Source organism: Diabrotica virgifera, chromosome 4, assembly GCF_917563875.1.
Source record: "Diabrotica virgifera virgifera chromosome 4, PGI_DIABVI_V3a".
Lineage (NCBI taxonomy): Eukaryota > Metazoa > Arthropoda > Insecta > Coleoptera > Chrysomelidae > Diabrotica > Diabrotica virgifera.
In genome coordinates, this window is record NC_065446.1 from 182,991,297 (window position 1) to 183,006,370 (window position 15,074).

Sequence of the window (15,074 nt, forward strand, 5' to 3'; positions counted from 1 at the left end):
ACTGTCACTTTTGTTTGGAGCAAGAATTGAATGATAGCATTTTAAAAATGAGGCTAGATAATTTCAAAAAGAATAAAACGCATTAAATTTATGTGATGAGATTTGGAGATATAAAAGAGTTTATTTATGATCTATAATATTTTATACTCATATTTTTATTTTTGGTCTATATAATTACTTTTTGTATTTATTTTTAATTTATTTACCGGCTGTTTTATTGTCTTCAAAGTTAGCTGCTATAATTTCACACACGATTTCCCTCTTATTTACATCGCTATTATCATTATGTTCTGCTTTTTAAAGCTCTGGCCTCTCAAAAAATAGCTCTATGAGTCTAGCATCGTTGTTATCTTACATTTTTAAACGAAAAAAATATAAATTGTATAATCAAATATACAAAAATGTCCGAGATATCAATGTTCTGCAAGTTAAATAAATTTTTTAAATTATTTCTTCCACAAAAAAACTTATGTTTATTGAATAATATGATTTATCTCATTTATATATGTGTTATTTGACAATTTTTTCCCGGTATTTGTTAATTACAGTAATTAAAAAACTAAAAAAAAACTCTTAACAGCCCGTTAATCGACGAATAATCTCATATTAGGTAACAGTACATTTTTACCGCCGTTTGACAAGCGAAACTGGTTAATCGACCTTTCAGAGACTCAAAACACTTATGATCGGCTGTTAACAAGCGATTAATCTTTTGTCAGGTGATCTACTGTTGTTAAAACTAGTTTGTTTGACGTTTATGACGCATTTAATCCATTGTTAATCGTCGATTATATAATTTTTGAGATGATCATCCTTTCGGAAACCGGGCGATATTCTTTTAATTTTAAAAAACAATAAATTTAATTGACAGACATTTTCAGATATTAAAATCTTTACCATATCTTCGTCTTGGATCATGACTTTGTTTTTAAATTTCCTTGATAATCGACTACCTTCTTCCTCAACTGTCAATGTCACATCAAGCATTTCCTTACACAGCTTTGACACTTAGTAGTCATCGTTGACCGAAGATGGTTGATTGGGTCCTCGGGTAGAGTTTCACCATGTTCCCAGGGGTTTAATCCCTGAACATCGGCGTTTAGCCATTTTAATTTTATTTTAACATAATGTAGATTTATTTATAATCACAACCATTGTTTGGTTCTGGGGCTATTTTGCAAGTATTCAAGTAAGTAATCATAACCACATTTTTTAACTTTCACAATTTCAACCATCTTTTCAATTTTAATAGTGGGATTACTTATTTGATTTTAGATTCACTGATGATGGACCGATAGGTTTGAAAACGTTCTGATGAACTCATTTTATTGAATCCACTGGGATTCTAAAAAATTTTTAGTAAATATACCTTTTACATAGAAGTGGTTTTTACTTCATGTTCCAGTTTGAATTTTGAGGTATTATGTGTACACTTGACCTACGGGTCTATAAAAAATAGATATGTTTTGTAGAAGCCTCATAAAATTTTTAAATTAATTGCAACTTAACTAAATACCGGGTGTCCACTTATATTTTCCCCCATTTTAACTGCCTATAACTTCTAAACGGCTCGAGATAGAAATATGCGGCTTTCGCTGACATGTTTTATTTTAGTAGGAGTTTTGTCTGAATGGATTGAATTTTTTATATCGCTTTCAAATACGAAAAAAGAAATGGCGGATTTTTGAAAAAAACGTTGTTGACTTTTTTTTAATGGAACACCCAGTATATTTCTTTTGTAAATAGAAAGAAAGGTCATTCACCTATCCAACGATATAAAGTTTTTTAAAATCGTTTCTCAAATCACTGAGTAATTAATTTTTAAAATGAGAGGTGCAACGTGGATATCACATACCTAAATAACATAACTAAGCAAAATGATATTATGTTATGTGATTTCCACATTGCATCTCTCATTTTAAAAATTAATTGCTCAGTCATTTAACGACCGATTTTAAAAATTTTTATATCGCTGAATAGGTAAATGACCGTTTTTTCAAGTTCCAGAAAAATATACTGGGTGTCTTAATAAAAAAAGTCAACAAGGTTTTTTTTAAAATCTGCCATTTTCTATTTAAAAGCGATATAAAAAAAATGGTCATTTACCTGAAAACTTGAAAAAACGGCCATTTACCTATCCAGCGATATAAAATTTTTCAAAATCGGTTATCAAATGACTGAGTAATTAATTTTTAAAATGAGAGATGCAACGTGGAAATCACATAAAATATCAATTTGCTGAGTTTTATGTTATGTAGGTATGTGATATCCACGTTGCACCTCTCATTTGACAACCGACTTATAAATACTTTATATCGCTGGATAGGTAAATGACTTTTCTTTCAATTTTCCAAAAAATATACTGGGTGTTCCATTAAAAAAATATCAACAACGTTTTTTTCAAAAATCCGCCATTTTTTTTTCGTATTTGAATGAGATATAAAAAATTTAATCCCTTCAGAAAAAACTTTTACTAAAATAAAACATTTCAGCGAAAACCGCATATTTCTATCTTAAGCCGTTTAGAAGTTATAGGCATTTAAAATGGGGGAAAATATAAGTGGACACCCGGTAAAAATAATAGAAGAATTGACGTTTTTGTGGAGGCAGAGGAGAGGGTGGTGGGCTAAAAATGCGATTAGTCTTATTTTTTAATCACATATCTTCTTCTTCTTCTTCTTCTTTTATATAGGCAGTACTGCCTGTTTTTCTTCAACGGTGCCTTTCATTCTGCCCCTAAGTTGTCATTCCATCTTTTCCTTGGGCGTCCTATACTTCTCCTGCCTAACGGTGACTTGTCCCTGGCTATTCTTACTATCCTTGATTCAGACATCCTGCTTATGTGCTCATTCCACTCTTCTTTTCTGTTCTTTACCCAGGTATTTATATTGTCTACTCCACATATGCGTCTGATTTCCTCACTTCTTACCCTATCCTGTAGTCCTTTTCCAGCAATCCTTCTTAAGATCTTCATTTCGTTGGTTTCCAGATGTCTTCGTGTTTTGCTTGTATCTGGTCTTGTTTCGGCCGTGTAAGTCATAACTGGCCTAATAACTGACTTATATATTCGGGCCTTTGTTTCCAATCTTAGGTGTTTGTTTTTCCAAATTGTGTCGTTTAGGCACCCGGCCGTTCTACTGGCTTTAATTATTTGGTCTTTTACCTCTTCTTCGATATTATTGTCGGCTGATAGATTAATTCCCAGATATTTGAAAGTCATTACTTGTTGTATAATTTGATTGTCTAACTCCAATTTGCATCTTATTGGTTCTTTGGCAATTACTAAGCTTTTTGTTTTTTGGACTGATATTTTCATATTCATTTCTTTTGCGTTAATGTTGAACTCGTGCAATAATTTTTGTAGGTCGTCTTCGCACTCTGCTACTAACACGGTGTCATCAGCGTAACAGAGTATTTTTATCTCTCTATTGCCCATTTTGTACCCTCTTTTTTTCTTCACTTGTTTTATTATTGCATCCAATATTATGTTAAACAGTAGAGGGCTTAGTGAATCTCCTTGCCGAATTCCTGTGATTGTTTCTATGGGTTCTGTTATTATTCCATTGACTTTCATCTCTATTTTATTTCTTACATATATGTTTTCTATCAGTTTTATGACATCCAGTGGTAAATTTTTCTCATATAGAAGGTGTATCACATCTTTTAATTGGATTCTATCAAACGCTTTCTCTAGGTCTATGAAACAGAAAAAGGCTGGTTTGTTATATTCTAATGATTTCTCCGCTATTTGCCTTATCACATAAACTGCATCGTTACATGATCTTCCGCTTCTAAATCCTTGTTGTTCATCCGACATATTTATGCACGCCATTATTTTCTCCATAAGTATTTTTGTTGTGAGTTTCAGTATAGTGCTCAGTAAATTTATCCCTCTATAGTTACTGGGGTCTGCCCTATCACCTTTCTTAAATAACGCTATCATTTGAGTGGTTCTCCATTCTTCTGGAATTCTTCCTGTATTTATTATTTTACTTATAAGGATATTCAGTTCTTTGTGAAGTCTATCTCCTCCGTACTTTAAAAGTTCATTAGCTATTCCATCTTTCCCAGGAGCTTTTCGATTTTTCATCTTTTTTAAGGCGTTCTTTATATCTTCCTCTTTAATTTCTGTTTTCTCATCCGATTCTAATCGTGGTATTTCCAGTTCTTTGTGATTAGCTGTTTGATAAAGGTTTTTTAGGTAAGTTGTCCATGTATTTGTATCAGTATGTTTTACCTCTATCAATTCCTTCATCTCTGCTCTTTGACCTCTTATCATTTTCCACATTTCCCTTTGCATCCCATAAAAGTCGTGCTCCATCTCTTTTGAAAATGCTTCCCAATGTTCTGTTTTCTTCCTTCTTACTATTGAGTTTAATTCATTTCGTACTCTTTTATATTCTTCATATGTTTGTCTCGTTCTTTTGGACTTGTATTCTAGGTAGATTTTCTTTTTTTCTTGGCATTTTATTTTTATTTCTTCACAGAACCATGGAGTTCTCCTTTTCTTTCGTATATGTGTACTTATCTTACATTCTCCAAGTGCTTCCGTTGCTGCCATTTTGATATTATCTCTGATCTTCCTCCAACTTTCTTCTATGTCTTCATCCGGTGGAATGTAGTTTTCATTCAGTACTTTTTGCAATCTTCTCTGGTATAGATCTCGAATTGACAAGTCTCGTAGCTGTTCTACCTTTATTCTTGTCTCACATTCAACAGGGTCTTCTTTCCTGTTTCTTTGTAGCTCTATTCTGATTTTTCCAAGTACTAGGTTATGATCGCTTCCAATATTAGCTGCACTTAAACATCGTATGTCTAGTACTTGAGAGTGGTGGATGTTTCTGTTTGTCAATATATAATCAATAACGGATCTGTGTCCTCTTGTATTTTGGAATGTATATTTTTGTTGATCTTTGTGTCTGAAGAACGTATTGTTTATTCGAAATTCGTTCTGAGAGCAAAAGTTAATAAGTAGTTCCCCATTTTCATTTTTGTTGTCTTCATTGAATCGTTGCTTTATTCCTGGTATAATTATGTTACCGACTCTTGCGTTCATGTCTCCTAAAATGTATATTATCTCATTGGCTGGTATTTCGTCGACTGTTTGTTGAAGCTCGTTATAAAAGTGGACTCTGTCGACTTCAGGTTTGCAGTTTTCTGGGCTATAAACTCCTATGATATTTATTTTTTGCTTCTCTAATTTGACCTTAGTAACTACGAATCTTTCTGATATATATTGACATTCATATATGTTATCTGCCCATTTTTTGTGTATCATTAAGGCCACGCCTTCTTTGGCTCTCATATTTTTTGGTACACCACTATAGATCAAGAAGTATTCCCCAAGCCACATCTGTCCTTTTCCTTTCTTTTTTGTTTCCTGGATCGCGCATATCTCTATCTTATTTTCTCTCAGTTCCTTTTATAACTCCTGGTCTCTGTTGTTCAATGATTTTATATTCCATGTTGCAATTCTGAGTATATTTTTCCTATTCTTTGTTCTGATTCTCGCCGTTTTCGTCATCTGTGTATCCGTCCTGTTCCGAGGCATCCCGTTGGTTCTTTGAGCATTGCTTCATTTTAAGATAGGTAGGTTGCTAACCTCGCCTCTTAACCCTCCACTTTTATCCGGGCTTGGGACCGGCTGTGATGACTACCAAGCTACTCGATGCACCTGATAGTTATCCCAGGCAGTGTTCACATATAAAGTAAAAAAATGAAAAAAAATATTTAGGCTGTATCGATCTCAAAAAATATCATTAAGCCGGCAAAAACCCTCATATAACTTAAAAAAAAACATGGTTTTTGTGGGGTTTAATCGTGTTTTCACCAATTTTTGATAGTCCTAAAATACTCAATTATTTCAAATTATACATAATATATTAACAAAACCTTGAGTTGATCTATGTTGCAGTCCATAAAATGGATAAAATCCCCAAAAATCCCCTAAAAAACAGTTTTCCGGATTTTTCAAGATGGCACAGGTGACGGAAAAATCTAAAAAAAAATCATAGAGATAGCTTTTGATAAAATACACGAAATGCAAAAAAAATTGGACCTGCAGCCCCCTCCAAGAAAAAGTTATAAGCTTTAAAAAGTTAAAAAAAAATTTGAGGTTATGTACACTCGACCTATGGATCCATAAAAAATGGACATGTTTTGTAGATGTCTCAGATATGTGTGAATTTTTTGAAATTTTTAAATCAATTGCAACCCAACTAAAAAAAATTAAATCTAAAAATCTACATTTTTGGTTGTGGGGGAGGGGTAAGGGGGTGGCGAGCTAAAAATCCGCGTTATCTCATTTTTTAATTGCATAGAACGTAAAAAAATTTAAAAAATTGAATTCTGGGAGTGAGGGCATTTTGCCTAACTTAACCCTTTAAGCTTCACATTACAAAATTAGTTAGAATGTTAGATAACATAGTGGCAGATCAAACTTATGTTTTTTTTTAATAGAATAGGTACCCTATATTTTATTTTATATTCGAAATCTTCTTAACTGCCCCATCACAAAAATATAAAGGTGTGTTATGTTATAGAGGGTATTTACAAAGTTATAACCAATTATATATGAAAATCGTAACAAGTTCAGCTCCCTGTATAAATAAAAATAAGCACAACAGCAATGGTTTATTTGTGTCATACTTTTTTGTTAATTGTCAAATTTTTTAAGAAAGGTTGACGTTACTAATTTTCTTAAATTGAATACAGGGTGAGTCAAAACGCAAGTACATGATTTTCTGAGTAATTTTAAATAGAACACCCTGTATTTTATGTCACTATCGAAAAGTACCATTACCGTACTTTAATTTTTGTATAATATTTCCTATGTCTAAATTTGTTAGTTTTCGAGATATTTTCATGTTTCAGAGCAAATTTTATTAATAAGGTATCTAAATTTTTCCAAATTGTAAGTTAGCCATGACTTAATTGTCTAAAACTGACGATTTACCATAATTGTTTCTGTATTGTGTTATTAAATATGTAGAAAAGATGAATTTTACTGTTGATGAAATGGTAGATATGATCCAGAATAGGGCTTTTCATTCACAGTCATTTGTTTCGAGCTTCTGTCATGTGTCACATAATATTAATATATCTACGTCGAAGGTTATTGGTATATACCAATGATACAAACCAAAGACGTATGACGTAGATATATTAATATCATGTTACACATGACAGAAGCTCGAAAGAAATGACAATCGATGAAAAGCCCTGTTGGGAGAGTGTAATAAAAATGCGTTATTTTCAGTAAGAACTTATCATGAACGGTTGCCTGAAAGATGACAGCCTACAACAGCAAGCTATGAAAAATAAATGATTGGTTTGTAACCGCACTGGTTCAGTTATATATGTATAAAAACATGGGGGAACAGAAAGTACTGTAACAGAGAAAAACGAAATAACTGTGTTGCTGGCAGTTACTGAAAATCAACATACAAGTATTCCAAAGCAAACGAACTAATTACTACTCCGTGCAAATAATTCTTGCAAAAAACAGAATGCACCCTTACCGTATTTAATTGTACTAAGAATTAATTCAGGAAGGTTCTGAAAAGAGAATATAATTTTGTAACATAACTAGAGTAGTGATTCTTTCTGATTAGTGCGAAAAGGCTTAGTGCGAAAACATCGGTACAAAAGATATATCCAAATCATCCAATTGAAAAAATGATCAAGTTGGAGCTTCACTTACCTCAAAAAAAATGGTAGAATAGTCAACTTCATTTGGATTCCTTCCCACGTGTGCATTAGTAGAAATAAAGATGCAGACTCAAGTACGTGTAGTGCAGTGACTAGTGCGGATTCAGAAACGATATTAAAATGTGCCCCTAATGACTTGAAAGTGTTGTTAAAACAATATGTGTTAAATGACTGGCTCGATGAATGGCAAAATTCCAATTCAAAACTCAGGCAAATTAAAGACACAGTAAAAAAAGTCAAAACAGTTTTTAAAAGTTGTTATGAGCAAGCAGTTTCAACCGCCTACGACTAGGCCTTACCAGGCTTACTCACTCATATTTGTTCTCAAGATCTGAACCATCTATTTGTGAATCGTGTAACACAGAACTAACTGTCAAACATTGAATGCCAAAATATACACAAGAACGTATTGATTTTAATATCGTGTCAAATATGTCAGTTCTGGGTGCCAATAATAAAGAACCAAAAAATTTAATTGACTTTTTAAAACAATTGGTGTATTTAATAAAATCTAACAAGTTTTTGTAGATAATGCATGTACCTTACCTTTGTACTATACTTATAGTGGAGTCAATGAAGGTTTTCACCTCCGATTTCGTTGAACCTCCATCGATTTTCATGAAAATTGGTAAGTATGTAGAGGATACCTCAAGAAACAAAGGTGACATGGTGCCAACTTGCGCTTTTACCCTGGGGGGGGGGGATGCCACCCCTTCTCGGGGGTGGAAATTATTTTATTAAAAATAATACCACTAATCGATAGAGGGACAAATTATAAGTAAAATTTGTTATATAAAGTTATTTCAATAAATCAATAGTTTTTGAGTTATTAAAGATCAAAATTTTGATTTTTCCTGAAAAAAATCCATGTTTTAAAGCAGTTTTTCATAAATAACTCAAAAACCATAAGTTTCTTCAAAAAAGTTGTTATTACCAAAATCGAAGATAATATAAAAATAAATAAGCTCCTTATTCGAAAAATCCTTTATTACATATACAAAGTGAGTTATATGCAATTGAATGTATATTTTTTTTCCGCGAGTACTCAAATCTTAGTATTCAAGCTTAAATAACAGGAAAACGATGCACTTTCTTAAATATAGATATTAAACATTTTAATAAAGTACTTAAAGGTAACTATCAAAAAGCTATATAAGAAGTCGATAGCATCAAAATTAAGCAAGTTATGATGGAAATAAGAGGACCCTTTCAGATTTTTTAGGGAAGAATGAAAAATGAAACATACATCATTTCCACAAAAATTAAAATTTATAGTAACCCATTTAAAACTTTATTTATTTTAACATGAGTAATAACTTCAACAGTTTTGACCGGTTTAGAATGCATATTTTTGAAAAAAAAATACGATTAAAAAAAATTAGAACTTTTCAAATTTTCGTGAATTTCATTTTCTTTTGATAATAACTCCAAAAATACTCGATATACTTAAAAAATGGTAGAGGACAAAATTTTAGTTTTAACTTTATTTAAGCTTTTTCTTTTTTTGATATTTTTTTACGACAAAAAATAACCGAGACAGAAACATTTAAAACCTAAATTTTACTGCGAGAACCATGTAACCGGGGCCTTTTCACCTTGTATTTAAAAAAAAAATAAAGGATTTAGAAAATTATGTTTAATACAGTGGTATAGAACTTTTACTTAGCTTTGTAATGGTTTTTGGATAAATCTCATATTTCAAAACTTAACGGAGTTATTTTAAAAAAAACCAATAACATTTTCTTTGAAAAAATTTTATAGCGGAGATTTTGTATGTATACAGGTTGTGGGAAGTCCAATTAGTCGTTTGTTGTAGGAGATACGAAAAAAGTTTATTTAGGTGAGATTGGGGCATAGATAATATCAGAATTTAAATACAATTCCAAATATACAGGGCCACCCATATTGACAGGGTGAAACAAAATTATCTTTTGTTTAATGGAACACCCTGTATATTTTTACATTTTTGGATTCTCCTCTATGTTTTATTTCTTAAAATATCAGGTTTTGTGATGTTATACGAAGTAGTTTAAAAGATAATTACGTTTTTATTTTCAAATTTCATAGCAATATTCACCCCCTGTATAATTGTAGTGATTTGACATCAGAAAATCAATTTATGTTCAAGTGATTTTTAATATAATCTATTATTGTTAAAAATTATTAATCTAGCAAAACGTTTAATTTTAGCTAATACAGGGTTGGTCGAAACTGAATGAGTGTTTTCTCAAAGTTTGAGAGAATGAGTTTTCTCAAACGGAGCAGCCTGTAATGTCTGTAATGAGCATTGTAATGAAATGCTATTGTATGGCACTTTATTATTTTCCACCCTGCCAGTGAGAACTTAATTTATTTTTGAAATCCCTAACTTTATGTCTTTAATTATTTTAAATATTGTAAACGATTAAAAAACAATCAAATTAAATTGAAATGAATAACCAGTGTATATCTTTCACATTTACTTCATATTTAACGTAGCCTGTACCATAACATTGCACAGATTATTATCCCTGTATAGCAACGATATACCATGAATGTGAATTCATACTTGAGAAATGTCCTATATCCAGTCTCACAAAAAAAGGGATTCCTCAAACATAATATATATGCAGACAAAATCAGCCAAAGTGATTTGCGATATCTAATTAAAGGCCCTACCAAGTTGGTTTTGTTGAATATAGCATGGAAGTACGACGATACTTTAGTGATAAGCGTATTTTTCGTAGTAGCTATAGTATGTTGTTTTATATTATGTATTACCTATATTAAATTAGTTTTAGTATGTTTCGTTTATCTAAAAAAATGTAAAACAAACAAAAATTCTGTTTTTCTTGTAGTTGTTTTTTCGTATAGATACTGTTTTATATTGTAGTAAATTGAATTTAGTTTTAGTATGTTCCGTTTGTTTGTAGAATTATATTTAATTAGATTTGCTTTAATTACTAAAATAAATAAATTTTCAATTATATTTTATGTATTTGTGGAAAAGGAAACCTAGCATTAGCGGCCACATTTCTATAACGGCCAATTGTTTTCTATTTTTAGTGGCCGTTATTGTCAGGTTTTACTGTACCAATAATATTTTATTAAATTATGAAATATTATTTAAATAAAAAATTTATAAACTTGATAAAAGAAAGTTTGCTTAGAATTTTCTCCTCTATCTAATTATGGGGTTATTTTTAATAAAATAGTGTTCACCTATGAGAAGGGGTAACATCCACCCCCAGGATAAAAGCGCAAGTTGGTACCACATCATTTTTGTTTCTTGGGTTTCCTCTAACTACTTACCAATTTTCATGAAAATTGATGGAGGTTCAACGAAATCAGGGGTGAAAACCTTCAGTGACTGCCTTTTTGGAAATATAAAAGATTAATTTTTTTCGTGATTGTCGATTTGCTAATTTTCTGATTTTTGGTTGCTATAAGGTTTAAAAAATTAATAAAAAATATAAATCATGCACATAAATGTAAAAAAATATTTATTTTACTTAATTAAACGAGATTGCTTGAGCCAGAATGCTGAAATCTGCATTTTTATCATTAAAAAAAAGGTGGATTTCACCCCTAAAATGCAGAAAGCGCAACTTGGTGCCATATCACTTTTGTTTTTTGAAGTATTCTCTAACTAATCAACAATTTTCATGAAAATCGATGAAGGTTCAAAGAAATCGTGGGTGAAAACATTCAGTGACTACACTTTCAGAAATATAGAAGAATAAGGTTTTCGTGATTTTTGACTTGTTAATTTTCGAATTTTTGGTTGCTATAAGGTTTGAAAAATTAAAAAAAGATGTAATTCATGCACATAAATATAAAAAAAATATTTATTTTTCTTAATTAAACGAGATTACTTGCGCCATAATGCGGAAATCTGCATTTTTTACAATTTAAAAATTAGGGGTGTATTAGACCCCTAAAATGCAAAAGCGCAAGTTGATGCTCTATATTTTTTATTGCTTGAGGTATCCTCTAACTACTTACCGATTTTCATGAAAATCGATGAAGGTTTAACAAAATAGAAAGTGAAAACTTACAGTGACTGCACTTTCAGAAATCTAAAAAATAATTTTTAAAAAAGGGGTGTATTTCACCCCTAAAATGCAAAAAGCGCAAGTTGGCACTATGTCACCTTTGTTCCTTGAGGTATCCTTTAACCACTCACCAATTTTTATGAAAATCGATGGAGGTTCAACGAAATCTGAGGTAATAACTCATATCCACCTTCATTGACTCCACTAATATATTGTACCACATTTTTGTTTAACCTATATGTATTGTTCTGTCGCTAATAACCATTAGGTGGATGCGACTCTTTCTTAATAAAAAAAAATATTATTTTGTGAATGGGCCTTAGATAAAATCAATTGACAGAAAGATTTCTTCGATAATGTACTATTTGGAGATGAAGCTACGTTTCATAAAAACGGTTCAATTAATAGGCATAACAATTATTAGGTTAGACACCTAATAATAAAGTTATGCCTGAAAAATTTGCCCTGAAAAATGAAACTATCTCGAAAACTAACAAATTTGGGCATAGGGAATATTATAAAAAAAATTAAGTAGGGTAATGGTACTTTTCGATAGTGATATAAAATACAGGATGTTCTATTTAAAATTTCTGCTAAAAGAATGTAGTTGCTTTTTGACTGACCTGTATTCGATATAAAGAAAATTAGCAATATTAAGCATTTTTACAAATTTTCACAATCAACAAAAAAATATGGCACCAATAAACCACTTCTATTGTGCTTATTTGTATTTAGGCAGGGCTATATTTTTTATATTGCTATCTATTTCTAAAGGGGATCTACTGAGCTTTATCACATTAATCAATCACCCTGTAGATAGTACTTTGGAATTGTTACAATTATTATATTTCTGTATATTTACCGACATTCTGTAAAATAAGTTTATTGCTTATAAGTTGTGGTTATCTTAATAATAAAAAAATAAACAAAACTGGAAATTAAATATGATAGGTATGTGTATGAATGTTTTGTGCATAAATGATCATTCTGTTAGTGCATATTATTATGATCAAATGTCTATTCACTACATGTTGTGAATATTTTGTATATGTCATTCCAATTAGATTTTAATAATATATGCACTAATTAATTCATATAATGCTAAAACAATAATGGATTAAAATTTTAAAAAAATATTACCGGATTAATTAAATTGTTGGAAAGTACGTTGTTAAAGCCACTAATTAAATTCACCAAATCACCGAAACTACCTACTCCATAAAATCATGCAATTAACTGCTTTTCCGTATTTCATCATAATAATAAATCACACACTTTATTGATTTATACCTTTTTATACGAGACAAACCTGGAATACTGCCGGTAAAATGTAACGGATACAGGTCATTGTTTCAGGCAAAGAAAATGATAAATGAGTATTTTTTACAAGCTCATGTTGTAAGAATTTCTACGAAAAACTCCACTCTCCTTTGATGTGTGTTCTGTTAACACGTCAGTTTCAGATAAGTGGGTATTTTATTTAACTTCTGTAGCCAAGTTAAATGTGTTTTCCATGTTTCCCGGCATTTACTATGGATATAAGATAAAACATCTGCCATTAGGGTATAGAAAGTCGCCTGTGAGATTACCATAAAACCTGCTAAAAACATATAACTTTATAGAGATAATTGAATTTTTGAATACTTTTAAATATTTATACAATTGAGGCATTTAGGGTAAGACTCGTTATGTAACAAAATTACAAAATATTATATTTATGTGATACGATATTTTTATTTGATCACAAAACGACGTACAAAAAAATGCTGACAGAAAGTAAACATTTATAATGGTACCGTGGTACCGTCGAACAAGTTCACAGAGTGGTTAACGTTGTAAATAAAACATTTTTGAAGAAAAAAATTACCTTTTAGCAGCATTCCTCGATGTTAGCCCGGCTTTTGATAAAGTTCGGCATCAAGAGCTGTTGTATAAACTGAAAAAGAACTTACCAGAGGAGCTGTATACACTCCTGAAATAGTATTTATCCTAAAGATATTTTCGAGTGAAGTTCGAGTTAACCTATACAAAATATAACCCCCATCAGATCAGGGGTGTCACAAGGAAGCGTTCTAGGACCACAACTGTGGTTTACACAGCCAACTTACAATAAAAGAGGCTTATTAAAAAGTGTACACAGCCGACTGACAACTTTTTTCCGTAAGGTTCGCCACCTTCAATAATCCGAAAAACTGCTTTTTAGAGGGTTTTTGGGGATTCTCCCTATTTTATAGACTTCAAAATAAATCAAATCAAGATTTTTTATAGGTTATATATGAATTGAACAGTGTTGCCAATGACATTTCTCTAGATTATCCGATGATCGCTCGAAAAAGATCCGATTTGTCACGAAAACATACGCTTATAGGCATAACCAGGGGGGTTAAGGGGTTATAACCCCCATTTGGACGTACTTTGAGCTCTCTACGCTTAACACAATTACTATTCCATACCTCCCAGAGACCATCCAGTACTTGTAAGCCCTCACCCCCTTAGGATCATCCTGGTTACAACGTTGGATACGCTACGTTAAAAATTATTCTGTAATTAAAATCAATCTTGACAATGTTATTCTTTTACCTGACTACTTATTATTTTCTGTTTTACCGTTTATTTTAAAAATTTTCGTGTATGGATTGAAATCTCAAATCCTACCTTATTAATTCATGTAATTACCTGCTATTATTATATTGTACGTATTTTGTATTATTGTAAGTGTTAAATTATCTAAATATTTCATTATTTGGATCTTTTTTTTATTTTTAAGTAAAAAAAACACTTTTAAATATTATTCTATTAAAACGTAATAACTATCTAAAACTAGGTTCTAATTGAAAAATAAATAATAAATAAATCAATACAAAAAAACTACAACTACAACTTGTAACCCCCCATTGGGATGTACGAGCTCTATACGCATAACACTATTACTATTCCATATCCCCTAGAGACCGTCCCGTATGTAGTTTTAACCACCCCGTAAGATTTTCCTGGTTACACTGTTGGCATTAGCGTTTGAAAATGGTAGAAAGAACAGCAATGAATATACTTTTTTTTTTAATTTGGAAACAAATATATTATATTACCGTTTATCCATATTTATTTTTTATTATTTATTACCGTTTATTAAATTATTTTTTAATTTTACCGTTTATCCATTATAAAAAAATATCTTCACAAACCAAAACATATTTCAACAGACGTTTACTTAAGCACTGCACTATATAAAATAAAAATAAAACTAAATCGTGCAGTACCTATCATAAGTTTAAAGACTAAAAACCCATAAATAAAATCGGACGGCAGAATCCCTGTTTTTGAAATTTGAAT